The sequence below is a fragment of the Mirounga leonina genome, unplaced genomic scaffold, assembly GCF_011800145.1.
Source record: "Mirounga leonina isolate KUSES-001 unplaced genomic scaffold, KU_Mleo_1.0 Mir_176, whole genome shotgun sequence".
Classification (NCBI taxonomy): Eukaryota; Metazoa; Chordata; class Mammalia; order Carnivora; family Phocidae; genus Mirounga; species Mirounga leonina.
In genome coordinates, this window is record NW_023270454.1 from 40,056,965 (window position 1) to 40,083,265 (window position 26,301).

At 38.0% G+C, this 26,301-nt stretch overlaps 1 protein-coding gene and 1 pseudogene across 1 annotated transcript in view; both read left to right on the plus strand.

Annotated features, from left to right (window-relative positions):
* The window catches only part of ANAPC10 (anaphase promoting complex subunit 10), a 226,378-nt gene that overhangs the window by 101,135 nt on the left and 98,942 nt on the right, over window positions 1-26,301 (plus strand). The window lies entirely within an intron of this gene.
* Window positions 13,289-13,901, plus strand: LOC118022480 (annotated as a pseudogene).

Consider the following 26,301-nt stretch of genomic DNA (forward strand, 5'->3'; position numbering starts at 1 on the left):
CTTAAGCTGAGAGGTGTATACCCAAGGGTTTATTATATTCTCTACATTTTAAAACTATATGAAATGCCTCATAGTAAAAATGATTGCAAAGGGAATTATCACCATAAGGAAATTGTACTGTATCTTTTAATTTCACATAACAGAAGCTACATGGGGCATTTGTCACTGTCATATGCATTTGTCAAGTGAAAAGATAGTCTTCCATATTAAAGAAGGAGTAAGTTGTTATTTCAACTACTGTTCACATTTAGCTCTTTCCATATTAGACTTTGTTTCCCCATGCCTGTTAAAAATGTTACATGCCTGACCACATACTCCAGCCTGTCCGGTGATTATACTACTTCCAACTTGGGCAGTAATTCTAGCTTTACCCAGAATAGCCACAGGTTAAATATGAATCATCTTCCATGCTAGAAAAGGCCCTTTTCAGTGTTTTCACAATCAGATTCTCCACTGATTTTCTTTGTTCACATTCAGTGCAAGCGTTGCTGTTGAGTGATCTTGTTCACGCGCATCTTTAACACTGAAGTATGAGAGGAAGGAAGGGCTGGCGTGCAGAAGCATCCAGGTTCTTTCAGAGGTTTACTGAGGCCTGGTGGTCTCCTTGCTGCCTTGCATAGACTCCCTCTTGTCCTCATAGCAACATGAAAAACAGTGAACACTTACCGAGTGCTCTCTCTTTGTGCCAGTCCCTTGGAGGCATTCTTTATGTATTATCATATTCAACCCCTGTAATAATCTCGTAGTTATTATTCTCCCCTTCTTAGAATGAAAGAAACAGATTGATTGCTTTGACTAAATCACACAGCTACTAAATGATGAAGTTGAATGTTTGCTGAAGTAACTTTTCTTCCTCTCTCTCTGTCCATAAAATACCATCTAGTGTTGATACCACCTTGCAGTAATCAATAATTTAATATTCCTTAAGCATCAGAAACATTCACATAGCTGTGATGAAATATGTAGGGCTTAGCTGATTTGTGTTGAGAAACAGTAGAGAAGAGGGAAATACAAGGAATGGATGAGCAGTCGAAAGCCAGCTGGCTCATCAGGATGCAGGAGTGGTCCGAGGGCAGAATGCCTGTTAGAATTCAGCTGCCTGAGGCTGTGGTAGAGTACCTATTGATGTTGATGGTATGTGTGGATAAGAGAGGTATGCGGCCTCTGGTTTTACGTTTTCTGTCATACCAAAGACTATTAAAAGGACAATATTGTCCTGGGATTCTCACCTTTGACCTAAACGAATAAAACCTTCCCTCTCACATCACTACTGTGAGGAGAGGGGGTGGGGCAGGATGGGGATGCAAGGATAAAGAAATATGGAAAGGTGGCCAGGCCGTATTGCTTCCTATTTCTTTATAGACTTAGCCCATTGCTTTTTAGAAAAAGAAAAGGAAGAATGGAGGGGAGGGCTGGAGGGACAGAGAGACGGAAAGCAGGAGAGATTGATTCAATACAGAGAAGAGTATTCACTTAATATTTCTGTCTGTGGCTTCTTACAGAATAAGGGGGCTTGCATCACTATGTTGTGACTTTACAACTTTGAGAATAAATCAGTGTGATTTAATTTAAACTGAGCCTTGTAAAGAGCAAGGGATCTCTTTCCCCCAGTCTTTCTTAGAGAAACTCACATATCTCCAAACTTTGTCTTGAATTATTGTTTCTAGGTCATACTGAGGCTTGTGTTTAATTATTCTGGCCTCGTTTAAGTAATTCTGGGCCTGAGGCATTTAGACCTTTAGGGCCCTTCATTGGCTTCGCAATAAATCATAAATTACTATAATCTCAATTAAAATAATACTTCATATATCCAACTTCATATATCCATTGTCATCTAAATGTGGTCTACTCTAAATCCCACTATGAATATAGTATAATAATTATTAATAAATTAGTAATAACATTGGGTCATAGGACCCTGAGGCATGAATAGGGATGTGAGCAGACATTTTCTTTTGCCTTCAGAATTTCACAGGTGTCCAAAAACATTGTAAAGATGTGAGAAGGGGCCAATCTAAGGACAAATGCCCTGAGGTGGCCAATAAATAGCTCTGCTTGTGTGAATATTTCGCTGCTTTGTAGTTAAAAAATCAGTAATTAAATTGAAATTAGGTCTTGTGGAAAACTGTGAATCTATTTTCTTCAAACTTTCTTAGAAAGATTCAAGTATTTTCAGCGCTCTCCCTGATGTCAGATTTTGAGCCCTCTGTTCTCTGATCCCTTGAGCAGCTGCTACCTCACTACCCTCTTCCCTTATGTTTCTGATAAGGACAGTTGAAAATTTTACTGGGAATCTTTTATAGTCCTTTTGAAACTTTTTAATAGAAGTTTCTTTTAAAAATATTTCATTCTCTGCACACATAAGAGGAAAGTGAATTATTCAAATATTTTCTAAAGCACTTTATTGTGTCTAAGGGCCATTCATGGCCATTGCCTCATTTAGATGCTTAAAGCAATCTTGTCAGGCAGATAAGTCAGGTCTTCTGACTCTTAATCTAGTGCTCTTGCCTTATTTCAACTCATTCCTTAACCAAATGCCAATGAAAAGGTTCTATTTTAATGTGCATTCTTGGGTTTTCATATTATTGATACTAACTTTTTGAACCTTTATGGAATCATTAGGACTATCACTGTTCATCAGACGGACAATTAATAGTTAATAAATGCTCAGTCTGCTTCCGTTAACTGACTTTGTTTTCTCTTCCTGTCTATGTTCTGGGTCTCAGAAGTGCAGGATCAAGTGTGAATGGAGTTGGTGGAGGCCTTATCACTAAACACACATTTAACTTACTGCCGCTGGATGGTAAGCAGGTAATAAATGCCAACTTCAGAGAACATTTCAACATGATACAGAAGCAGATTCTTAATTCGGGATTCTAAGATTTAAACACCTTCTTCATTTAGTGGGAACTAGGCGTGGCTGCACCCAATTCAAGTCACTTCTTCCTAGAACTTGGGTGCTCTATATTTTCGTGTGTCTTCCCACAAGAGCAGTGTTAGCCCCGAGAATGCAACTGTGATGCCCAAAGGTTGTGAACTCTAACATCACTGTGTTTATTTTTATGAGAATTAGGTCAAGATTAGCCTAAGCAGAGGCACCAAATAACTGAGGATCACAAGCAAAATGGGAAATAAAATGCATTTTATACTCAATCTTTACAGATGGATTTTGCAAAGAACAGTTAATTAACTGTGGGACCAACTGGGGATACATTTTTAATGATTTGCAGGAAGTCAAAAGAAAAGCTAAGTAAAAAAATTCCAGCCCTAACTGCTCTTCTAAAATGGGCTAAGAACGATAGCAGTGAATTAAAATAACCTGTGAATTTTTCTAACCAAAATAAAAATACCAGTTATGAAATATTTCTTTTACTCTTTGCCAATTCTTTAATAGTCCGTTAGGTATTTCTAGGAGGTGGAGTAGTTGAGATGAAAATTTGAGCTCAGAAACCTGAAAGGCCAGCATCTTGAATAAACTGAGGGGAGATGGAACTGTGGGTGACACGAGGCTTTTTCTGTGGCAGAGTTGCCCTCAGACTGGGCATGTGTGTCATTTGGATAAGTTTTTGGAAGTTCCAGGAATCAGTGAAAAAAGAGACTTGAAGGAACGTAGAAATAACTAGTCTAATCCTACTCTAGCCTAAGAGTAGGCCACTTCCCAGAGGAGGGATTCAGTTGCTTCTGTGTATGACTTAGCTGAAGTGTTCTGTCCGTTTTAGACCAAGAGGTAAGTCACTCAGCTTGGTTCCAGAATCTGCTCTTTCAACTCACACCTTCCCCCCACATTGGACCCTTGTTATAAAACCAGATGTCTTGTATACTGCACCTCCTTTCCCTGACCTAGAAATTATTGACCGAATGTGTTGTTTTTCATGTCATTGTTTATAGAGAAAACCAGAATGAGTATCTGGTCTTTACACTGGATTTCTTCTCAGCTCCGTAAGCCAACATTTAAGAATATTTGAATCTTCTTTCTGCTGCTTGCACTGGAAATGCTGGGAATTACATGGTCAGTGATTATATGATTAGTAATTAGGTGTCCAACAGTGAAGCTGAGTATAGTTTTATTCTTATATATTTTCCCTTAGGTTGTACATAGGAGTGATTTTCAATTCCCACATCCTTTCCACAGCTAGTTTTTTGTTTTGTTTTGTTTTTAAACTCCTCCTTAACTGCAATAAAAATAGTTCATTTACAGGGTCGGTCCCTTCTTTTGTGAGCTGGTTTATAACACGGGGATGCTGCCATGGGTTTTATACCTACATAGATAGGTTTAAAAAGAAGATGCACTCGTGTGGGACATTATTTCATTGAAGACAGTTTTCTTCTAAGTCATAACTTTTATCTTCTTTTCTTTTTATGACTGCTTCTTTAAATAGCAGCCATTCCTGGTTTCATTCTTTAAATACTCCCCTAAAGGAGTAAAACTAAAATAGGTGCCTTCAGCTTTTCTTGTACCATAGAGATTTTATTTTAGAAAAAAAAGGAAAAATCAAATTTCCTCGAGGCAAAAATTGGAAAATTGAGATAGAATTATGGAATGTTAGCTCTCAAAATTACTTCGTTAAATGTCTTTATTTAACAAACAGATAAGCCAAAGCCGTATGGGCTCACCGGTTTTCTTGCAGGTTACACAGATGGGTGGTGGGGAAGTCTGTGGGGATTTCTCTCAACTCAGAGTGATTCTGTTTAACCCTGAGTATTTGGTGGGCTCTGGCTTGGAAAGCAGCAAAAGAAGGGAAGCTAAGTAAAAACAACCCATGACAGGTTTATGGCCAGCTTGTTAAGTGAGATCCTTGGCTTGACACTGTATTGCTTTCTTTGCTGGGTGTGGATGGACAGGTATTGATGAAATGTCTTAGATTCTAATTCAAAATGCCTGGTGACAAATTATAGCTCTGACAAGTCGAGGTTATCAGCAAACCACAGGGTGAGTGGACTGTAGCCTGCAACAGCCATTATACCGTCTCTAGCAAGCTTCTGTGCTTTAACAGGGATGTACTTGATCTCTTCACCCCCCAAGAGTAGATTAAGTGCTTCAGTAAATATGCCATTAAGATACTTCATTGTACTAAGTCATTAGTACACACCTCAACTGCACTGGAAGCAGAGGGCTTTCAGCCACCCAAGAAGCATTATAAATGGCCTAGAGGAATGCCTAGTGCTGTGTTTGCTTGGATATTGCATTATTAAATACAGTTTTTCTCTTGGTTTGAATAAAATCAGAGTGGAGGAAATAGCAAATTCCTTTCTAGTCTACTCTAAATGAGTCCCTCTGCCACCATGTCCACTTTTTTGTGGTTCTGCCTACATTAATTCCTAGACTTTGTGCCCAAGTCAGACTGTAGCTTTCAGAGTACCCTTTCACCAACAGCTAAACCCCCTTGGGATTTCATTTCCATTTGAAGAAGCTAAATTGGAAGTGTTTTAGAAATGTTTACCATGGATATACTATTTATGTCGGTTGTCTGCTGTTTTCTTTCTTACCTTTCTGGGCATAATTCTCATGATAATAGAAACAACATGGTGATTGGATTTTGCCACCGCATGAAACCCAAGATATCATTTAACTCAATCCTTCATTTTAGAGGTGAAGAAATTATAGGCCAAAGATGTGAAGGGGCAGTCATTTGTGATGCCTTTGCTATCTTATTCAGTATCTGTAGCTTATTTTTTTCCTAAAAATTTAAACCTATTTATCCTCTTAAATCCTTAGTTACGATTTGGTTTTCATCACCTTCTAGTGGTTGGTATGATTTGTGTGAGAAAACTTAGGTACAAAGAGATGCCTTAGCTAAAGTGAGAGATTGAGGTAAACTAGAGAAAAACCTGGTGTTGAATTTTGGGGTGCTAATCCAGAGAAGAAGCCTTTTTTAAAAAAGCTTGTACTCATTTCTTTTGATATTGGAAAAAAAGAAATTAATCTGCATTTTTCACATTGATTTTTTTGCATAGATTTTTAAAAAATTTTATCTTAGTTTTTTTGCTTAAGTGTAATTGACACACAATGTTACACTAGTTTCAGATGTACAACATAGTGATTCAACAAGCTTATGCATTATGCTGTGCTCACCACCAGCGTAGCTACCATCTATCACCATACAAGGCTATTACAGTATCATTGACTATGTTCCTTATGCCGTACCTTCTATTCCCATAACTTGTTCATTCCATAACTGGAAGCCTGTATTTCCCACTCCCCTTCAACCATTTTGCCCAACCCCCCACTCCTCTTCCCTCTGGCAACCATCAGTTTGTTCTCTGTGTTTACAGGTCTGATTCTGCTTTTTGTTTATTAATTTTTTAAAAATTCTACTTATGAGTGAAATTATATGGTATTTGCCTTTCTTCAGTCCGACTTATTTCACTTAGCGTAATACCCTCTAGGTTTGTCTGTGTTGTTGCAAATGGCAAGATCTCACCCTTTTTTATGGCATAATATTTTATATATTTATGTAAATATAAATATGTATATATAAAATATAAATATATATAGATAAAATACAAATATATATATATATATATAAAACACCTCCCTTATCCATTCATCTATCAATGGGTTTTTAGATTGCTTCCATATTTTGGCTGTTGTAAATAATGCTACAATAAATATAAGGGTGTGTATATCCTTTCAAATTAAGGTTTTCATTTTCTTTGGGTAAATAGGTAATAGTGGAATAATTGGATAATATGGTATTTCTATTTTTAATTTTTTGAGGAAACTCCATACTGTTTTCCACAGTGGCTGCACCAGTTTGCATTCCCACCAACAGCATATGAGGATCCCTTTTCTCTACATCTTCATCAACACTTGTTATTCCTTGTCTTTTTTATTTTAGCTATCCTGACAGATTTAAAGTGATAGCTCCTTGTGGTTTTGATTTGCATTTTCCTAATGATCAGTGATGTTGAGCATCTTTTCATGTGTGTTGGTCATCTGTATGTCTTCTTTGGAAAAATGCAAAAGCTTTTTATTTTGATGTAGTTCCAATAGTTTATATTTGCTTTTGTTTCCCTTGCCTGAACAGACATATCTAGAAAAATGTTACTACAGCCAATGTCAGAGAAATTACTGCCTGTTTTCTCTTCTAGGTTTTTTATGGTTTCAGGTTGCACATTTAGGTCTTAAATTCATGTTGAGTTTATTTTTGTGTATGGTGTTGGAAAATGGTCCAGTTTCATTCTTTTACATGTAGCTGCCCAGTTTTCCCAGCACCATTTATTGAAGAGACTGTCTTTTCCCCATTGTATATTATTGCCTCCTTTGTCATAGATTAATTGACCATAAAGCATGGGTTTATTTCTGTGCTCTCTGTTCTGTTCTGTTGATCTATGTGTCTGTTTTTGTGCCAGTGCCATACTGTCTTAATTACTACAGCTTTGTAGTATATCTTGAGATCAGACCTTGTGATACCTCTAGCTTTGTTTTTCTTTCTGAGGATTGCTCTGGCTATTCCAAGTCTTTTGTGGTTCCATACAAATTTTAGTATTATTTCTTCTGGTTTTTGAAAAATGCTGTTGGTATTTTTATAGGGATTCCATTGTATCTGTAGATTGCTTTGGGCAATATGGACATTTTAACAATATCAATTCTTCCAATCCAATTCCAGCATGGAATAACTTTCCATTTATTTTTATCATCTTCAATTACTTTCATCAGTATTTTACAGTTTTCAGAGTATGGGTCTTTCACCTCTTTGGTTAAGTTTATCCCTAGGTATTTTATTATTTTTGGCACAATTGTAAATGGGATTATTCTAATTTCTCTTTTTGCTACTTCATTACTAGTGTATAGAGATACTATTGATTTCTGATTATTAATTTTGTATCCTGCAACTGTACTGAATTTATCTCTTCTAGTAGTTTTTTGGAGGAGTCTTTAGGGTTTTCTTTTTTTTTTTTAATTTTTTTTTTTATTAGAGGGAGAGAGAGTACAAGCTGGGGAAGTGGAAGGTAGAGGGAGAGGGAGAAGCAGTCTCCCTGCTGAGCAGGGATCCCGACGTGGGGCTCGATCCCAGGACCCTGGAATCATGACCTGAGCCGAAGGCAGCCGCTTAACCAACTGAGCCACCCAGGCGCCCCGGAGTCTTTAGGGTTTTCTATGTATAGTATCATGTCATCTGCAGATAGCGATAGTTTAACTTTTTCTTCACCAGTATGGATGCCTCTAATTTCTTTTTGTTGTTTGATTGCTGTGGCTAGGACTTCCAGTACTGTGTTGAATAAAAGTGGTGAGAATGGACATTCTTGTCTTGTTCCAGATTTTAGAAAAAAAAACCCTTAGTTTTTCTTCAATGAATGAGATATTAGCTGTAGGTTTTTCATACATGGCCTTTATTATGTTGAGGTATGTTCCCTCCAAGCCCACTTTTTATCATGAATGGGTGAGTTGAGAGTTTTTATCATGAATGCATGTTGAATTTTGTCAAATGCTTTTTCTAGATCTCTAGAGATGATCATGTGATTTTTATCCTTCATTTTGTTGATGTGGTATATCATGTTGCTTGATTTGGAAATGTTGAACTACCCTTATATCCCTGGGATAAATCTCACTTGATTGTGGTAAATAATTCTTTTAATATATTTTTGAATGCACTTTGCTCATATTTTGTTGAGGATTTTTGCATTTGTGTTCATCAAGGATGTTGGGCTGTAGTTCTCTTTTTGGTGTGTGGTTTCCTTATCCGGTTTTGGTATCAGGGTAATGCTGGGGTTGTAGAATGCATTTGGAAGCTTTCCTTCCTCCTCTATTTTTTTTTTAATAGTTTGAGCAGAATAGGTATTAGCTCTGTAAACATTTGGTAGGGGTGCCTGGGTGGCACAGTTGGTTAAGCGTCTGCCTTCAGCTCAGGTAATGAACGCAGGGTCCTGGGATTGAGTCCTGCATTAGGCCCCCCTGCTCTGCGGGGGGCCTGCTTCTTCCTCTCTCCTGCTCATGTTCTCCCTCTCTCTCTCTCTGTCAAATAAATAAATAAAATCTTAAAAAAAAAACCCAAACATTTGGTAGAATTCACCTGTGAAGCCATCAGTCTTGGACTTTTATTTTTTGGTAATTGTTGATTTCTGGTTCAATTTTGTTACCAATAATTGGTCTGTTCAGATTTCACATCGATCTTTAATATTTCATCAGGTTCAAGAAATACTCTGAGAAGTCAAATACATCCTGCTAATTTTATAAAACAACTTTTCAAATGGCTTACCTGGAATGACTCATTGACTTACTAAGTTCAGATAATTTTATGACCTGTTTGTCTTTTGGGGGAAAAGGGTGGTTATGATTGATTTCAGTGAAAGACTTCAGGTTGAATTGATAGAACCAATGATGAATATGAATGTAGAAAAAGTGTTGTTTATGGAAGGCTTCTTTGAAAGGAACCATAGTGGAACTAATCTCCAATAGTGTAAGAGTTTGTCTCCCTCAGCTCTAGAGTCATACACAAATCTCTTTGTGATCCTTGAACAACATGAAGGTGAGGGGTGCTGACCTCCCACATAATTGAAAATCTATGTATAACTTTTGACTCCTCAAAACTTACTGTTGACCAGAAGCTTTACCAATAACATAAAAGTTGATTAATACACATTTTATATGTTACATGTATTATATACTAGCTTACAATAAGGTAAGCTAGAGGGAAGAAAATGTTATTAAGAAAATCATAAGAGAAAATACATTTATAGAACTGTACTGTATTTATTTAAAAAAAAGTCTGTGTAAGTAGCTCTGTGCAGTTCAAACCCGTGTTGCTCAGGGGTCACTTGTATTCTATAGATTTGAGTCATTTGCTAAGTTGGGATCTAATAACTCTTTTATTATCACTTAAAGCTTTAAAAAAAGAAATGAAACAAAGGCCATTGTTCTTAAGCAAATCCTTTTTTCTGAATTAGCTCTAAGGAAATAGTATATCTTACATGAAGAACGAACAGGTTTTAGGAGTAATGTACTTACTGACCAGTATTACTCTCCTTATTCAGAAAAAAAACATAGTTAAGAATAATAAAGTGATGGGATTGTGGATGATTTTTTTTTTTACAATAAACATGTTACTTTTATTTTATTTAAAAATATCAGAATTAAAATAATATGACTTTTTATAGTGATTTTGTTTTCTGATCAGATCACATATTAGTGCTCGCATAAGACCATGTATCATCATACCATCACTGAATTTCATTTCTATTTAAGTTAATAGTTTCAGAAATCCTTGACACCAGGAATACAGCAATGACTGACAGCCATCTTCTAACCTTGTGAAAATGTTGTAATACTTATTTGTACTGTCTTCTCCACAGAGACCATGTCTTACTTATCTTTGTTGTCTCCAGTTCATAGAACAACAATGCACTCAATGACTATCTTTTGGATGAATCTATTTATTAAATTCAATAATCCTGGTGTACATTCTGAGTTCCTTATGGGTAGGGCAAAATTCCAATTCTAAATGTATATAAAACAGAGTAATGTCCTAATTTGGCATTATTGCTCCATCATATATAACTTGATACAGCTGTTAAATAAATGGGAGGACGCTGCAAGGCATAGTAACTGGTAGAGAATGCGCCCTTCTCAATGCTGATGACATGGTTTTATTAATATGAACCACGATTTTCCTTTAGAAGCTGCTGAACCTATTGCCTACTCACTGTCAGAACAGTTTAGCATCAACTGTGCTACAACGAAAACCATTGTATTTGACAGACATTCTCTAGTATTTAAATGAACAATACTAAGTAACCCCATACAACAGGTCATCTCATTCAGCTATTGGAATGTATATTTTGCAGCTAACTTACTCTGGTGGGTCCATTGGGGATACAATTCTACTTAAAAACAAAACAAAACAAAACAAATCCCCCCCCCCCAAAAAAAAACAACAACCCAGACATTCACCAGAGGCCAGGCTGAACTGCTTTTATGGTCAAAGCAGCTCATTGGTAGTGTATAGAGTGCCTGGCTCTCTAGGAACCACCCTCCTCCCTGCTTAGAGAAGGGGATCCTAATCCCTCCTGCCAGCCTCCTTGCTCAAGATTACATGAGTCTTTAGATTCTGAGTAAAGCTGCCAACTGCCTTGACTGGAAAACAGATAAGAGAAACATTCCTGAGAAGGAGTGGTGCAGGCCAGGAGGGAGTTGAGCGGAGCTCCTGGAGGGAGCTGAGGGAATGAAGTCCAAAGAACAGATATACCCACAAAACAAGTTAGGATAGTGAACAAAGGCTCCCCTGTGCCTGGGTTGAAGTAGGATAACAAGGGGAGACTCCCATGGTGGTGCAGGAGGAGGATGACCAAGGGGTGAGGTCACTGCTTGCCAGGGGATGGTGGCAGAGGGAAGAAGTGTTCAGCTTGCAAATCTGTTCCTGCCTTTGCCTCTAGAGTCTTCCTTGCAGGGCTGTACCTTTGTTTCTGCCAATTGGGCAGCTGACATAAAGGAGCACAGACACCAGTGAGAACAGTTCTAAAGCTGTGGAAATACCGTGGGCCCATCAGGGAGATGCTACTCCTGAAGCTGTTGTTGCAAGTATGAACAAAGCCTGGTAATAGAGAACACCAGCCTTCAAACCTTCTCCAGCCCAGACTGTCTTCCGTAGTTCATGGCACAGCACCCTAGGGTGTCAACTGAATACACACCTGAGTATTTGAGCAGAGTCAGTATTACGTTTTGAGAAAATAATTTGGCCCTGTTTATTAGGAAAACCCTGTGTCCTGTTTCTGCTCAGAGGTAGAGAGTGTCAGGTTCCTCAGAATTTTAAAAACATAAGGTTTGTTCTGCTACATGTGTGGCATTATTTTAATAAACACTATGAAATATTGGCATCTCAGATACCAGTTGAGAATCCAATTATGAAATGACAGCAATTTGCTTGCCAAAGCACGGCCGAGACATCTATTAGGTTAAAGAAAGCTGTTAGGGCTGAAGGTCAAGTCAACGCTGTAGAAAAACTTTTGTGTTTTGATGGAAAACTAACCTTATCCACAGCATACCCTTCCAGATGATCAGATTCTAGCCCAGTGCATTGTCTTTGCACTATTCTACCACTCTGTAAGTCGTAGGGAACTAAAAGATCCATATATTATGTCTGATCCAGCAGTAATTTTAATTTACTTCCTTTACCACATGGAAAAACTAGTTTTGCCCTATTTGCAACGTTCCTTTAATCCTTATGAGTTTGTGCTGTTTTGACTTTTCCTTTGAACTGGTTTATAACATCTCCCTGGTTCCCTCATATCATATGATTAAAAAAAATTCTTTAACCCATGTTCACTTTAATAGCTGTATGGGAACCATGACTTTACCTTTTTCTGAAACTTATTTTTTAACAACTCTCTTTTCTGCTAGGCTATCAAAGTACTTTTTCTCTACTAGAGGTAAGAAGAAAAACTAGTATTTACATATTTTACCAAATGTTCTTCAAGTGACCCAAGGAATCTTTGAGGTCAGTTCATCAGGAAGAAAATTACTACAGCCTCGCTCAAGCTCCCGCACTAGCCTGACATGTTCGTCATTTGCCTTGATGTTCTGGTGCTTTTTTGGGTGCCTCTGTTCTTATCATGCAAATTCACGTGAGCAGTTCTCTCTCTGGGGAGGTAGCTTCAGGGCTTCTGGGCCTCAGGTGAAGTTTGCCAGTTCCCACCTCTTTTGGCGCATTGTGGGGCATTGTGAACTGCCCTAAATTCCTTTTGAAGAAGGTAGACTGTATTTTTTTTTCCAAGTGCTATATGGATTTTATTTTTTTTATTATGTTATGTTAATCACCATACATTACATCATTAATTTTTGATGTAGTGTTCCATGATTCATTGTTTGCCTATAATACCCAGTGCTCCATTCAGTACGTGCCCTCTTTAATACCCATCACTAGCCTAACCCATCCTCCCATCCCCCTCCCCTCTAGAACCCTCAGTTTGGAAGAAGGTAGACTATATTAATTCATCAAATAGCCCTGCCCCTCCATTTTCCTACTATCACATAGCCAAAAGATCTTAAGGTTGCTCTGATGAAGTTCAACATGACTGATTTCATCTAAAAATGACTTTTCAGGATGTAAGGAACTGTTAAGAACCATAAAGAGGGGCGCCTGGGTGGCTCAGATGGTTAAGCGTCTGCCTTCGGCTCAGGTCATGATCCTAGGGTCCTGGAATCGAGTCCTGCATCAGGCTCCCTGCTCCTTGGGAGCCTGCTTCTCTCTGTCTCTGTCTCTGTCTCTCATGAATAAATAAATAAAATCTTAAAAAAAAAAAAAACATAAAGAAAACTTATTTCACAAAGTTTGCTCATGTGTGGAGTATTTTGGGTGTTGTTTTGTGACTTAGTTATTCATGTTTGCATTTCACTCAGTGTTTACTGAAGCCTACTGTGAGCTAATAACCGTGTAAGAAACTCAGCTACAAGGATCAAGTAAAACAAAACCTCTGTCTTCAAGGAAGTCATAGGGAAACAACTCACATGTAGAACTAACTATAAAATAGTGTGAGAGACCATCCAGTAGCAGTAGCCAGTGAGGAGACCCTTGTGGGCCACCATGCCTTTCTTTGATGTGCAGAAAAGGCTGGGCCTTAACTTAGATCATCGGATGAGGGTCGAAAGTGCTGAGCAGCCTAACCAGATTCCAGGTCAATGCCATGCTTTTGAAAAAAAAAAAAAAAAAAAATGGATAGAATGTGCACCTGGAATCGGTGGTATCCATGCAGAGAAAGCGCAAGATTGAATTTGATGATCTCCTACAATGTCTCCTTTGGCAGAAAATGATGAAATGCCTGAGTGACACCAGGAGACAGCAGGATAAGCTAAATACACACCTCCACCTCACCACTTGGGCAAGGAGGATCCTAGGCTCTATGCAGAGCTGTGGCTGGAAGCTGATTTTCATGTTCTCTCTTCAGCTGTAAAGTTGACTTACTGAAAACTTCTTTGTGCAAATGTCTAAAAATAAAGGATTGCTCTATCTTATTAAAAAAAAAAGTCATGTGAGATCATGGCTATACTTAGCAGTAAGAACACTATAGGAGAAACAGAATGGGTCCAAAAAGTGAATATAATTGCTTGGTAAAAAAATTTATCTAGAATTTTCATTGAACAGACTTGAGAGTTGTCCAATCAGTTTACAGATGAGGAGACCAAGTCTCAAAGATGTTATATGATCACCAATCATCCAATAATGCAAGCATGGAGATATATATTAAAGTGTGTGCTCCTACCATGATTGAATAGCGAATACATTTTACCTCTTAAGCTATAGCTGCTATTTTTGTCAGTACAGTGAATTAGCCTGCAAGACGTGTTGCTGTATTTCTAGTCACTCTACTTGTGATTGTAAAGAAGTCATTTGTAAAAGCTTTTGGCAGGCTAATGTGTTAGGCCTGGGGGAGAATTTCTCAGGTTTTGCTGGATATCCCATTATCTGAGCTGTTATCTGAGCTGCAATTCTGGGAGGTCTCCCAGGGCTAAAGCAGATAATCTAGCAACTGGGGAAGCTGGGATGGTAGTGGTGGTGGTACCCCTAGCAGGGTTTGTCTCCTGGGCTGGCAAGAATTAAGTGGAGCAAGGGCTACAGCTTTTTTGGCTGGGGTTCAGGGCTGGGCTCCTATCCCAACAGGGAGCTAGGGTGAAAACCAGAAGCTGGGCAGGAGGCCAGTCAGATGAAATGGTAGCTCAGTTCCCGGGGGTCTCAATTTACCTCCAGGAACACTGGACAAACTAATTCCAGATTCTGCTCAGTCATGAGAAGGAAGCTTCAAACATATTGACGGACCGAGCTATTCCCCGCTCAGGACTCAGGTGGGGAGCAGTTGGGTAGGGTTGGGACAGTCAGGGATTGACAAGGATGGGCACTAACTTTTATAGATTTGGGGTTTCTTATAAAAATACACCTATTGATAGTAGAAAACACAGATAAAGAGGAAGAGTTAGAATTAACCATGAATTCAAAGACAATTTAAAATCAGACAATATTATATATATTGTTAATTAAACTGATTTTCCACTCAATATTTTGTGTACATTTTTGAAATCAGTAAGTGTGTATTTTTATTAGAAATAATTCTTTTCTTATTACACACATATAATGGATAATTGTGTAAGTTAGTATTATCCCTGTTTGTGTAATTAATCTTAATTTTAATCACAGATTGAATTTAGCAGTTGAGAAGGACATGATAATCATCCTGTCACTCTCATTTTACAGATGCAGATACTGAGGTCCAGTTTGATTCAGTGATTTGCAAGTTTAAACACGTAGGTTTAAACAGAGCCAAATCTAAAATCACTCCGGCGTACTTTATGCTGCACAGTGATATCCTGAATTATTCATTTCACGGGCATATGGCTTGTCTGCTTTGCCAGACTATGCGTTCCTTGAGGACAGAGCTAGTATCATGTGGTGCCTTGCTACTTCAAGTGTGTCTTCAGATCAGCAGTAATGGCATCATCTGGAAGCTAGTTAGAAATGCAGAATCGCAGACTCCACCCCAGGCCCAATGAATCAGAATCTACATTTAGCAAGCTGCCTAGGTGATTCATATCCACACTAAAGTTTGAGTAGCACCGAGGGAGTGGTCATTAAATATTTGTGGTTGTTACAGTGTTTGGTCCCCATCCTCCCCCACCACTGGGCAAATTCATATGTTGAAACCTAATCTTTGGTGTTACAGTGTTCAGAGGAGGGTCTTTGAGAGATATTAGGTCATGAGGGCTGAACCCTTTGTCTGTTCACGAGGAAATGGGTTCTCACCAGGCACCAAATCTGCCAGGGTCTTGATCCTAGACTTCCCAGTCTCCAGATGTGAGAGGAATACATCTCTGTTGTTTATAAGCTACTCAGTCTCTGGTATTTTGTTATAGCAGCCTGAATGGAGTAAGACAGGGGCATTAATTGTTTTGTTCAAAGCAATGGAAACTGATCTCAAGTACCTGAAAGGAAAAATGGGAGTCATGGCATTTGTTGGAAAGATACTGGTGTGTTATGGAGAATTAAAAACCAAACCTTAGGGATGAAGCTTCAGAGACCTTAGGGATAGGACTTGGTTGACTATGGGGCTGTATCATTAATGTGACTCCCAGGAGCATTGTCTTTCCATTTCAAGTTTTAAATGCCAGGGAGGGAGAGAGAGAGAGAGAGGATACCTTCCCTTGCACCAGGTTTATATTCTCTTCATCAGTGCCCAAGGTGCAGGGTCATGAAGCAGCATGGCCATTGGCATCCACCCCTGTGGCCATAAGCATTCCCAGAGATGGAGGATCATTGAGAGGCAGGTACCATCACAAAAGTTGCTTGCTGTAATTTTAAAACTGAAGTGATCACATTTTCTGCTGATAATTGGGCATAAAAGTCTCAGAAGAGCCCATTTTTAGTCTCTTCCCCTCTGTAGCCCTTGTTTCTCTGATTTTCTTTGTTGCAATTTTTCCATCGAAGAGATCATATATTCTAATGATTTCAGCAATTAACATTTTGCTGGTGACACCCAAATGTACTTCCAGCTTGAATCTCTTTTCTGGGTTCGAGCCTCATATCTCCAAATGTTCTCTCACTGCTTAAAGTTCAACATGGCCAAAATTGGGTTCATCATATGTCCCTCCCAATTTCTTTATTTCTATCAAGATGCTACTGTTTTCCATGATAACTAGCATCTGTGGCTCCTTCCTTGTTTTTCAAATTTCAAATCCTGAACTTTAAAATGTGAACGACCCCCCTTCTATACTGACTGCTAACCAGAGTTCAAATCCTCCTCCACTCTCATTTAGATCATAGTCTGTTACCTGGCCATGCCCCTCCTCCTTTCTAATCATTCTGTCTTACCATTGCCGTGTAGATTGTTCTTAGATTCCACTTGTATCATACTATGCCCACCTCAAAACATACTGAATGCTATTTTAGGATATTTTATATAGAGGTCTGAGGTTGTCACCACAAGATAACATTGGTAACTCAGAGATACCCGCTGTCAGTGATCTACTTAAAAATTATTTGAAAAAAACTTTTCTAGAAATATTCTATGAGATAGATAGCCAACTCTATTAGACATGAATAGCATAGTGTTGACAGAAAGGATAGTATGTTAGCATAACCATTAACCTATTAGAGGAAAAACTATTTCTTCTACTCACACCAGCATTTCTGACACCCAGCCTGTAGGTTTTGTACACCAAGAAATCCTCCAACTCTCTGGACACCAACTGGATGTCCTGTAATTCAATTATGATATTAACTACCTGGAGTTAGTGTAAACCCCCTAAGTTAAGGGCTCTGGTCCACAAGACTGCGCCCCACTTAAGATGCCAATTGCAAGTCTAGGTGGTTATCTGTGCTTCTGACCAAACGGCTATATATCAGAGGTCCTGATAATCCCTTCCTCAGGTTTGATAATTTGCCAGAATGGCTCGACAGAACTCAGGAAAAGTGCTTAACTTAGTAGATTACTGATTTATTATAAGAGGATACAACTCAACAGCAGCCGGTTGGAAAAGATGCATAAAACAAGATAGGCCACCCTCCCAGCCCACCTAGATGTGTTCAGGAACCTGGACGCTCTGTAAACCCTACGGTCAGGATTTTTAATGGAGGCTTTATTAAGTAGGCATGATTGATTAAATCATTGGCCATTAGTGGTTAACTCCAGCCCCTCCCTTTCCCCCTCCCCAGAGATCTGGGGGTGGGGCTGAAAGATCCAACCCTCTAATCATGTGGTTGGTTTCCCTGGCAACCAGCCCCCATCCTGAGCTATCAAGAGCCCCCAGCCACCAGTTGTTTTGTTAGCATACAAAAAGACATATCATTTTGGAGATTCCAAGGGATATAGGAGCTGTAAACCAGAAAACAGGGACAAAGACCATATATGTACTTCTTTTTATATCTCAGTATCACACCTGTTAGGTTTTTTTAAAACTTTTTATTTTGAAATAATTTCAGAGTTTCAAAAAAGTTACAAAAATAGAGACTTTCCATATGCCCTTTATTCAGCTTCCCCAAATATTAATATGTTATAGCCATGGTACAGTAATCAAAACCAGTAAGTTAACATTGAAACAGTATTATTAACTAATTTACAGTCTTCCTTCAAATCTTGACATTTGTCTCACTCAAGGACTTTTATGGTCCAGGATCCAATCCAAGATTGTGCATTGTATTTAATTGGCATGTCACTTTAGTGACATGGGACAGTTCTTCAGGTTTCATTTGTTGCTCGTGACTTTGACACTTTTGAAGAGTTCTGGTCAGTTATTTTTGTAGAATGTCTTTTGATTTAGGTTTGTCTGATGTTTCCTCATGTTGAAACATGCATGTTGAATTATGCCTTCTTGGCAAGAATACCACCAAAGTAATGTAATGTCTTTCTCAGGCATCGTATCAGGAGATACATGATATTGATTTGTCTCATTGTGGGTGATGTTAATTTTGATCACTTGGTTGAGAAGTTGTCTGCTAGATTTCTGCACTTAAATTTACGATTTCCCCTTTGTGATTAATAAGTATTTTACAGAAAGATATGTTGAGACCATGTAATACCCTTTTTTACTGTAATTTCGCTTACTAATTTTTTAATCCATTGGTTATTCTAGCCTGCAATAATTATTAACTCAGGTATTGCCAAATGGTAATTGTCTTATTTCCATCATTCAACCTACATTTATTCATTGGAATTCTGCTATAAGAAAGAGCTATCTCAGGGCGTCTAGGTGGTTCAGTTGGTTAAGTGTCCAACTCTTGGTTTCCACTCAGGTCGTGATCTCAGGTGGTGAGATTGAACTCCACCTCAGGCAGAAAGTTCCAACTCATCCTGTATTTCCCCTGCCCTGGTCCTGGAATCAGCCATTTCTCTCCAAAGCCCTCGTTCTTTCTATTGCTTGAGGAGAATGACATTTGAAAACCAAGATCTGGGTACCTGGTGTGTTAATTTCTACTGCAGTATCATGGCTTCTAGGCCTTTCAGTGGACAGAGCTGGGAAATATATGCATGTATATACATACATATACATATGCATATATGTCTACTTCTATAACATTAATTTTTAATGTGCTTTCTGTGTCCCCAGCAAGGGTTCATAAGTAGGTGACTTGTTAGCTGGATATAGATCACAGATATCTTTTACTGGTTCACTTTGTATTTAAAAAGAAAATATGAAATAATAGAATTTATTTACCTGCATAAAACAAACACTGCTTCTCCAAAAAATATTTGAAACGAGGGTTGATTTTTTTTTTCATTTTTCTATTATGTAAAAGTAGTTTAGAAGTAGGCAGTTAGGGTGAAATGGAAATGTCATAGTCATCAAGGACCTAGACACCACCCATCTTTGTGCTCTACCATCCCTAACTCATAGCTTCTATTTTCAAAGTCATATCATGACCTCAGACCATGGTCCAATATGTCTGTCATAGCTCCAGCCATCACGTCCACATTTCAGGCTGGAAGAAGGTAGAAAGGAATAAGGGCAAAAAGAGCATCTGGCCCAACTGACTCAACACTCTCTAGAAGTCACCTGACAACTCTGCTGACATTTCACTGGCTACCCAATCAACAAAAGAGGCCAGGAAGTGTCAACTTTTAATTGGGACATTGTGGCTAGAATAAAATTGGAGTTCTGTTAGTAAGAAAGGAGGGGTGAATGGATGTTGAAAACGCACAGAAGAGTCTCTTACACAGCACCAACATTAAAAACCAGAAGGAGAGTTCGCATAAAATCTGGATTTATGACTTTTCTTGAAAAATTTCAAAATCAGACATTGCTGAACCCATGTTAGGATGGCACCTGTCAGCTGAAGTGGCCTTCTTTGGATAGAATATAACTTCTCCATAGAGTAGAAATTGTTTACCAACTCTTGAATCTTTTTGTTGTTATTTCTAGTCATAATAAATATTTTGCTTTTTTTTTTTTTAAGATTTTATTTATTTGACAGAGACACAGAGAGAGAGGGAACACAAACAGGGGGAGTGGGAGAGAGAGAAGCAGTCTTCCTGCTGAGCTGGGAGCCCAATGCGGGGCTCGATCCCAGGACCCTGGGATCATGACCTGAGCCGAAGGCAGATGCTTAACGACTGAGCCACCCAGGCGCCCCTAAATATTTTGCTTTTAAACGTGGATTACAGCAAAGCACTTTAAAAGAAAAGAAACAATGGAGAAGCTTAATTTCTTCTAGGCTTTAATCATTTTATATTTCCTAGACAAATCCTCCAGATCAGACATTCTTGATTCATGATCTCCTAATATTGTTTACAATATTGCTGTGTGTGTGTGTGTGTGTGTGTGGCTGTATGTTTAGTGTGTATTCATTTTCCTAGAGAGAGGATTCATAATTTTATTGAGTTACTCAAAGGAGTTTTTGACTAACTAAGGGATGTCTTATTCATGTCCATATCCCAGCACCTAGCACAGAGCCTGTTACAGTAGTAGGTCTGCAACAATGTTTTCTTAGATTAAAAAGCTTATTTGTTTATTTCTGAATTCAATTGCATTTATAGTGTTAAGCTGTGAGATGATTAGTACTTAGTTATAGACTATTCTTATATCATCCACTAATTGTTTTATAATTCATTAATCATTTCATTTCAGTTTGTCTTTTCCACTAATCTAAATTATAAGGGCAAAGATCATGTCTTATGTTTCTTTTCTCTGTCCCATAGCACCAAACACAGTACCAAGCATCTAGGAAATTTCAAAAAAGTCTCTTAATAATTTATCTCAAAAGCTCATTGGCCCAGGAGTTTGATTTCTATATAATTAAACAGCAAATTTGAAGAGTAGATCCACAAATGGCCATTATGATGGAGACTTGAGCTATCCTAAGGCAACTTTCAGGTCTTTGCAGTTATGGGGACACAGAAAAATAATAATTATTCTGATTCATGTTTTTTTCACTAATCACATATTCATTTTTCCATTTACTTAACAAATATTTGTTGGGATCCTACTATGTATCTGACACTGTGTAAGGCACTGGAAGAAATGAAAGGATGGTTGTTCCCTCCCATTGAAGAATTTGTAGCCTAGTGTAGGACCAGACCTGTAACAGTTAACTGTAATATAACATATTAAGTGCTATTAGAGAAATAGCTACAAGGTGCTGTAAAGGAGTGAATAAGTAGCTATAGAAGTCAGGTTAAGTCTTTACAGAAGTGATATTTGAGCATGTTCTGAAGGAATGGGCAAAGAATGAGCATAGGTAAATTTAGACAGAAACTTAGAAACAAGAGAAAGATTTTATATTCATTAAATAAAGGATCCTTAGGTGTGATTGAGAAGAGGGCTGGGTTGGGGATAAATTATGGGAAGTGGGTGATGCAACCAACATTTATTAATTCAGTAAATATATATGGCAGACACCATGCTAGGCAATGGGGATGTAATGGTGAATCAGATAGACATAGTCTTAACCTCCTGGAGCTTATAATGTAGCAGGGGGGACAGAAATTAAGCACATGGTGAAATGTGGACATATAATAGGGATAATAGAATAATATCTATTAAATATCTAAATAATAGAATAACATCTGAGAGGGTGGGAGCAGGTATACAAGGAAGGAAACATTTAAGCTGAGCCCTGAAAGATATATAGGGACTGGAAAGGGGAGGTGGGAAGAGATGGGGAAGAGGATAGGGGAACATTCTGTTATAGTTCTGGACATCTGGATATCCACATGCAAAAGAATTAAGTTGGACCTTTACCTCACATCATGTATAAAAACTAACCCCAAATGGATCAATGACCATATGAATATAAGAGCTAAAACCCTCGGGCGCCTGGGTGGCTCAGTTGGTTAGGCGACTGCCTTCGGCTCAGGTCATGATCCTGGAGTCCCTGGATCGAGTCCCGCATCGGGCTCCCTGCTCGGCAGGGAGTCTGCTTCTCCCTCTGACCCTCCCCCCTCTCATGTGCTTGCTCTCTCTCATTCTCTCTCTCTCAAATAAATAAATAAAATCTTTAAAAAAAAAAAAAGAGCTAAACCCCTAAAACTCTTAGAAATAAATGTAGGGGCAAATCTTCATGACCATGGATTTGGCAATTGATTCTCAGATTTAACACCGAAAGCATAAGCAACAGATGAAGAAATAGATAAATTAGACTTCGTTAAAGGGGCACTTGCATGGCTCAGTTGGTTAAGCATCCAACTCTTGGTTTCCACTCAGGTCCTGAGTGGAACAATATATGGGATCAAGCCCTGCATCAGGCTCCACACTCAGTAGGAGTCTGCTTAGATATTCTCTCCCTCTACCCCTTTCCCTGCTCGTGCATTTCTCTCCCTCCCTCCCTCTCTCTCTCTCAAAAAAATAAGTAAAAATAATTACCTCATTTAAAAAATTAGACTTTATTAAAATCAAAAGCTTTTGTGCATCAAAGGACATTATCAAGAAAGTAAAAAAACAGCTACACAATGGAAGAAAATATTCATAAATACATATCTGACTAGGGTTTTATATCCAGAATACATAAACAGCTCTTACAACTTAACAGCAAAAAGACAAACAGCCCAGTTAAAAAATGGGGCAAAGGACTTGAATAGACATTTCTCCAAAGCAAATATACAAACAGGCAAGAAGCTTTATATGTTCTCTCTCTGTGAATACACATGATGCTCAAAACCATTAGTCATTGGGAAATGTAAATCAAAATCACATGAGATACACCTCATACCCATTAGGATGGTTATAATCTAAATGTCAGATAATAATAAGTGTTGATGAGGATATGGAGAAACTTGAACACTCATACATTGCTGTTGGGGATGTGAAATGGTTCAGCTGCTATGGAAAACAGTTTAGGGGTTCTTTAAAAAGTTAAGAGTTAAGCTACAGAGTTACCCTATGACTCACAATTCCATGCTCAGATATATACCCAAAAGAACTGAAAACAGGTAGTCAAAAAAGTACATGTACCAGCATGTTTTTTGCAGCAGTATTCACAATAGCCAAAAGATGGAGGCGGCCCAAAGCTCCATTGACAGATGAATGGATAAACAAATAGTGGTATATACACACAATGGAATATTATTCAACCACAAAAAGTAATGAAGAACTGATATATGCCATAACATGAATGAACCCCCCCAAACATTATGTTAAATGAGAGAAGCCAGACACAAGAGACCACATATTATATGGTTCCATGTATATGAAGTATCTAGAATATGCAAGTTCATGGAGACAGCAGTTTGTGGGTGCCAGGAGCTAAGGAAAGTTGGGAATGGGGAGAAACTGCTTAATGAGTAAAAGGCTTTACTCTGGAGTGATAGAAATGTTTTGCAACAGTATAAGGGTGGGGGTTGCACAGTGTTGTGATTGTACTAAATTCCACTGAATTGTTCACTTTAAAATGGTTAAATTTCTTTCATGTGAATTTCACCTTAATACATTATGAATTCTGTTATCAGTGGTCTGTAAAGTCCAGGGCAGTGGAAATAGTAGTATGTGTGAAGGCAGGTGGGCTCTTAAAGAATTTGAAGAATTGAAATAAAAGATAATTGTGGCCAAAACATAATAAATTAAATTGAATCACTAAAATGTAGGCTGGAGAGGTAGGCAGAGGCCAGCATTGAGGTGATAATACTAAGGGATTTGTTAATGGGAAATAAGAAGACGAATATCATGATAGAATTCATGTTTGTTTTTCCAATTCAGTTTTTTTTTTTTTAATATCACTCTGTTTGCTGTGTAAAAAATGGATTTTAAGGGGTCATGGAGCATTCAAGGAGTCTGACTGGAAGGCTATTTTAGAGATCTAAGCAATAGACAATGGTGGGTAGGTCTAGGATGGAGGCAATGGGAAATAAAGGGTCATGAAGAGATTTGAGAAATGTTTAGGAGCTTGATGTTTGATTAGCTGTAGGGGTAGAATTGCAAGATAAAATACAGTGTGCTCAGTTAAATTTCAGTATTTGGAAAGTATTAATACTAAAAAATGATTCATTGTTTACCTCAAATTAAAATTTAGTTGAAGGTCCTATATTTTTAATTGCTAAATCTGGTAATCCTACATGAGAGGTAAAGGACATCTAGGTTTCTGGCACCAGCATTTGGTAGGTGATATCTCTCTTTCCTGAAATAGGGAACATGGAGGAAGGAATCTGTTTTTCTTGGAGGAGGGGACATCACACATTCAATTTGAATTATAACCATATAGCCCGTAGATTAAGATAGATAGAGTCACTCAAGGAGTGTTTGCAGAGTGAAAAGAGAAAAATGTGTAGGATGATATAGGATCATCTATAATTAAAAGATGGTCAGAGAAAAAAAAAAAATCTGTGTTGGAAACTGAGAAGGGGTTCTAAGACTGGAGGATGGGAACCATGATGGTGGTGGTGTGAAAGGCCAAGTCAGGGAGAGTTTCATGGAGGAAGAAGTACTCCGTAAGGTAGAAGTTACAGAGAAGTCAAATCAACTGAGGACTGAAAAAAGACCAGCAATGTTGGCAATTAGGAGATTTCAGGAGACTTAAACAAGAACTCCTTTAGTGTGATGTAGGAGGGAGATTGTACAGATCTAAATTTGATGGGCTATGGAATGACCAGGTAAGGAAATAGGAGGACCTACAAATTTGATAATTAGGGGATTTGTGCTGGAATATCTAGTCAGACAATGGTGGTAGTAAAGAACATCAATTCTAAATTCTATAAGTTGCCCTCATCTATTAATTGTTTTCTGCAGAGCACTGAAGCAAAAAATTAAGAATACAATTTTTAGACTGTAGACAAATACAAAATGAAGGAGTCTGGTTTTTCAAGATAGTCCCTTTTGTTTTGCAGAGGAAGACCACAACTCTTTATATCTGACTCAACTTTGCTGTAACTATAGTAGCACTACAGCTGGACCCTAGACAGATACTAAATGTGTTTCCTTTTTCTTTTCTTTTCAAGATTTGCTTTTCAGCTCTGGTGATCTAATATAGTCATTCTTTTGAATATCTGGAGGGTTGATTAACTGTACTTATCACTTTATAATATGTAGCGCAGGTGTGTTTGTGGGTGTATGAGCTAGAGATAGAAGAGTGTGTCTAAATGCTAAGTCAATTAACATTGATTTGGTATATAGTGAAGCATACCATGTTATAAGAAAAATAAATATAACTTAAAGGCAAAGAAACACTAAACACCCAGTTAATTTATGGTGAAGCATACTTAGTTTATGATTTTGGTACATACTTTAACTAGAACACTGTTCTGTGCTCATTTTTATTAAATACTGTAGGTGTTTGCTGGGGCATGAGGTAATAACCTAAATACAATTAAAATGACCATAAAATTAGGGTCTCCACATAGGCTCCTAAGGATGGGTCTGTTTGAGGCTTCTAGTCATCAGCATTGGGTGGTCTGCTATTGGTGCATGATACTTAAATAGAGCCTTTTCCCCCTTAGGTCTGTAAGGTGTTAAGGTGTTTTTATAAAACCCCATAAACCCTTGTTAAACACTTTTTTTTTTATAAAGAAAACTTAAATCTTTATTTCACATGTTTTCTGTGGCACTATTTTGGCATTTTAACAAGTCCTTTAAAGAATCACTCTAATAATTGCATACACCTCTGGGGTGGGGGGGTAGGGGTATTTATTCAGGTTTTTTTACATCAAACTGCCTGACCCACTAAGCAACAAGCACAGCATTTTGGTACATTTCAATTTAATAAGAAAAAAGATCAAAAGATTCTCCAGGTGGAGAAAGTTAGGCTAATTTGGGTATTGTATATTAACTGATTGAAAGGAAGGTTTAACTACCTCTTGAATTGACTATGATTCAAATATATTAGATTATTTACTACAGTGAGGGTTTCCCTAAACACTATGGAAGAAATAGCTGCACTTTTACCCACTCTGACACTCCTCATTCCCTTTTCCTGCTTTATATTTTTTCTCCATAGCACTTACCACCTTTGAACATAATGTATAATTTATTTGTTGTGTTTACTATTTTTTGTCTGTCTAAATGTAAACTCTATTAAGAAGAGACTTTGTCTTTTTGTTCATTGTTGTTTATTTATTTATTTATTTATTTATTTATTTATTTATTTATTTTAAGATTTTTATTTATTTATTTGACAGAGAGAGACACAGCGAGAGAGGGAACACAAGCAGGGGGAGTGGGAGAGGGAGAAGCAGGCTTCCCACGGAGCAGGGAGCCCGATGCGGGCCTCGATCCCAGGACCCTGGGATCATGACCTGAGCCGAAGGCAGACGCTTAACGACTGAGCCACTCAGGCGCCCTCATTGTTGTATATTTAGTGTCTAAGACAGTGCTTGGGACATGATGGTATACAATAACTTTGTTTAATGAAGGAGGGAAGGAAGGAGAGAAGGAAAGAAGGAAGGAAGAAAGGAAGGAAG